Source organism: Salmo salar, unplaced genomic scaffold (genome assembly GCF_905237065.1).
Source record: "Salmo salar unplaced genomic scaffold, Ssal_v3.1, whole genome shotgun sequence".
Taxonomy (NCBI): Eukaryota; Metazoa; Chordata; class Actinopteri; order Salmoniformes; family Salmonidae; genus Salmo; species Salmo salar.
This window is the reverse complement of record NW_025550917.1, coordinates 462,501-465,000: the sequence shown is the minus strand read 5'-3', so window position 1 is coordinate 465,000 and position 2,500 is coordinate 462,501. Positions and strand designations below refer to the sequence as shown.

The window sequence follows — 2,500 nt, the reverse complement described above, 5'->3', positions numbered from 1 at the left end:
AGCCAGCTACGCCAGCCAGGTAACCCAGCCAGCTACCTCAGCCAGCTACCTCAGCCAGCTACCCCAGCCAGCTACCCCAGGCAGCTACCCCAGCCAGCTACTCCAGCCAGCTACCTCAGCCAGCTACCCCAGCCAGCTACCCCAGGCAGCTACCCCAGCCAGCTACTCCAGCCAGCTACCTCAGCCAGCTAACTCAGCCAGCTACCCCAGGCAGCTACCCCAGCCAGCTACCCCAGTCATCTACCCCAGCCAGCTACCTCAGCCAGCTAACCCAGCCAGCTACCTCAGCCAGCTACCTCAGCCAGCTACGCCAGCCAGCTAACCCAGCCAGCTACCTCAGCCAGCTACCTCAGCCAGCTACCCCAGCCAGCTACCCCAGGCAGCTACCCCAGCCAGCTACTCCAGCCAGCTACCTCAGCCAGCTACCTCAGCCAGCTAACTCAGCCAGCTACCCCAGCCAGCTACCCCAGGCAGCTACCCCAGCCAGCTACTCCAGCCAGCTACCTCAGCCAGCTAACTCAGCCAGCTACCCCAGCCAGCTACCCCAGGCAGCTACCCCAGCCAGCTACCCCAGCCAGCTACCCCAGGCTGCTACCCCAGGCTGCTACCCCAGCCAGCTACCCCAGCCAGCTACCTCAGCCAGATACCCCAGGCAGCTACCCCAGGCAGCTACCCCAGCCAGCTACCTCAGCCAGCTACCCCAGCCAGCTAACTCAGCCAGCTACCCCAGCCAGCTACCCTAGGAAGCTACCCCAGCCAGCTACCCCAGCCAGCTACCCCAGCCAGCTACCCCAGCCAGCTAACTCAGCCAGCTACCCCGGCAAGCTGTTCATTTCATTGATAGGACCAAGGGAAAGGTGGCCCCCTATAAACCATGTTATAAACTGATTGGCCTCATAAACCATAAAAACAAGTGTGTGTGTGTGTGTGTGTGTGTGTGTGTGCGTGCGTGCGTGCGTGCGTGTGTGAGTCACTGTGTGTAGAGCCCTATAAAATCCGTAATGCAGAATCAACTAAATGTATTTGAAAATTGAATCAATGAATGAATTAGCCCAAGTTCCCTCCCCCCTGTCCCTCCCCCCTGTCCCCCTGTCTGAAGAGGCAAGGAGACGCCCCTGTCCCCCTGTCTGAAGAGACGGGGAGACGCCCCTGTCTGAAGAGACAAGGAGATGCCCCTGTCCCCCTGTCTGAAGAGACGGGGAGACGCCCCTGTCTGAAGAGACAAGGAGACGCCCCTGTCCCCCTGTCTGAAGAGACAAGGAGACGCCCCTGTCCCCCTGTCTGAAGAGACGGGGAGATGCCCCTGTCTGAAGAGACAAGGAGATGCCCCTGTCCCCCTGTCTGAAGAGACAAGGAGATGCCCCTGTCTGAAGAGGCAAGGAAACGCCCCTGTCTGAAGAGACAAGGAGACGCCCCTGTCCCCCTGTCTGAAGAGACAAGGAGACGCCCCTGTCTGAAGAGACAAGGAGACGCCCCTGTCTGAAGAGGCAAGGAGACGCCCCTGTCTGAAGAGACAAGGAGACGCCCCTGTCTCCCTGTCTGAAGAGACAAGGAGACGCCCCAGTCCCCCTGTCTGAAGAGGCAAGGAGACACCCCTGTCTGAAGAGGCAAGGAGACGCCCCTGTCTGAAGAGGCAAGGAGACGCCCCTGTCCCCCTGTCTGAAGAAACAAGGAGACGCCCCTGTCCCCCTGTCTGAAGAGGCAAGGAGACGCCCCTGTCCCCCTGTCTGAAGAGACAAGGAGACGCCCCTGTCCCCCTGTCTGAAGAGACAAGGAGACGCCCCTGTCCCCCTGTCTGAAGAGACAAGGAGACGCTCCTGTCCCCCTGTCTGAAGAGGCAAGGAGACGCCCCTGTCTGAAGAGGCAAGGAGACGCCCCTGTCTGAAGAGACAAGGGGACGCCCCTGTCCCCCTGTCTGAAGAGACAAGGAGACGCCCCTGTCTGAAGAGACAAGGAGACGCCCCTGTCTAAAGAGACAAGGAGACGCCCCTGTCTGAAGAGACAAGGAGACGCCCCTGTCCCCCTGTCTGAAGAGAAGAGGAGACGCCCCTGTCTGAAGAGGCAAGGAGACGCCCCTGTCCCCCTATCTGAAGAGACAAGGAGACGCCCCTGTCTGAAGAGACAAGGAGGATGCCCTTGTCTCCGTGTGTCTTCCACTATGTGTGTCCGTTAGCAATGATGCTAATGAGAAGTGTAATGGTAGATAGAAAGGCTTCTGTAAAAACCTTCTCAGTTCACTACACAGTCGCCTCTGCTGACCTGGCAGAAAGATAGCAGCGTTATTTGCATATGTCCAGTAGGTATTTGTTTTGTAAATTCTACTGTCACGTGTGCGCTACAAAAACACAGCTAAACACAGCCTCTTGCTAGGCTCTTGCTAGCGTCTTGCTAGTCTCTTCTCTTGCTAGCCTCTTGCTAGCCTCTTCTCTTGCTAGCCTCTTGCTAGCCTCTTCTCTTGCTAGCCTCTTGCTAGCCTGTTGCTAGTCTCTTGCTAGCCTCT

The 2,500-nt window shown here is 58.2% G+C and overlaps 1 protein-coding gene across 2 annotated transcripts in view; it reads left to right on the top strand.

Moving 5' to 3' along the window:
* Positions 1-2,500, top strand: part of LOC106592024 (ras GTPase-activating protein 3) — a 148,584-nt gene that overhangs the window by 105,768 nt on the left and 40,316 nt on the right. The window lies entirely within an intron of this gene.